The 840-nt window shown below is 37.7% G+C and overlaps 1 non-coding gene across 1 annotated transcript; it reads right to left on the bottom strand.

Annotated features, from left to right (window-relative positions):
* Nucleotides 1-296: 296 nt before the first annotated feature.
* Nucleotides 297-404, bottom strand: LOC148577731 (small nucleolar RNA R71). Its single transcript, XR_015904618.1, has one exon. It is a non-coding gene; the product is annotated as a small nucleolar RNA R71 (small nucleolar RNA).
* Between the last annotated feature and the right edge of the window lie 436 nt (nucleotides 405-840).

Below are 840 nucleotides of genomic sequence, written 5' to 3'. Positions count from 1 at the left end.
AGTAAACAATTTTGAGCTTAAACCTCAATTAGTTTCTCTGATGCAACAGAACTGCAAGTTTCATGGACTTTCATTTGAAGATCCTTTTCAGTTCTTAACTGAATTCTTGCAGATATTTGATACTGTTAAGACTAATGGAGTAGATCCTGAAGTCTACAGGCTCATGCTTTTCCCCTTTTCCTGTAAGAGACAGAGCTAGAGTATGGTTGGACTCTCAACCTAAGAATAGCCTGAACTCTTGGGATAAGCTGGTCAAGGCTTTCTTAGCCAAGTTCTTTCCTCCTCAAAAGCTGAGTAAGCTTAGAGTGGATGTTCAGACCTTCAGACAGAAAGAAGGTGAATCCCTCTATGAAGCTTGGGAGAGATACAAAGAACTGACCAAAAATTGTCCTTCTGACATGCTTTCAGAATGGACCATCCTAGACATATTCTATGATGGTCTGTCTGAATTAGTGATGAGCGGATATTTTATACGCTTTTTGGAGTTAATTTCATATAGTTTTTAGTATGTTTTAGTTAGTTTTTAGTTTAATTTCATTAGTTTTTAGGAAAAATTCATATTTCTGGACTTTACTATGAGTTGTGTGTTTTTCTGTAATTTTAGGTATTTTTCTGGCTAAAATTGAAGGAGCTGAGCAAAAATCTGATTCAGGCTGAAAAAGGACTGCTGATGCTGTTGGATTCTGACCTCACTGCACTCAAAGTGGATTTTCTGGAGTTACAGAACTCGAAATGGCGTGCTTCCAATTGCGTTGGAAAGTAGACATTCAGGGCTTTCCAGCAATATATAATATTCCATACTTTGCTCAAGGATAGACGACGTAAACTGGCGTTCAACGC

The sequence above is a fragment of the Arachis ipaensis genome, chromosome B1, assembly GCF_059453495.1.
Source record: "Arachis ipaensis isolate K30076 ecotype BB chromosome B1, ASM5945349v1, whole genome shotgun sequence".
Classification (NCBI taxonomy): Eukaryota; Viridiplantae; Streptophyta; class Magnoliopsida; order Fabales; family Fabaceae; genus Arachis; species Arachis ipaensis.
The sequence above is the reverse complement of the archived record's forward strand: the minus strand, read 5'-3'. Positions and strand labels throughout refer to the sequence as shown.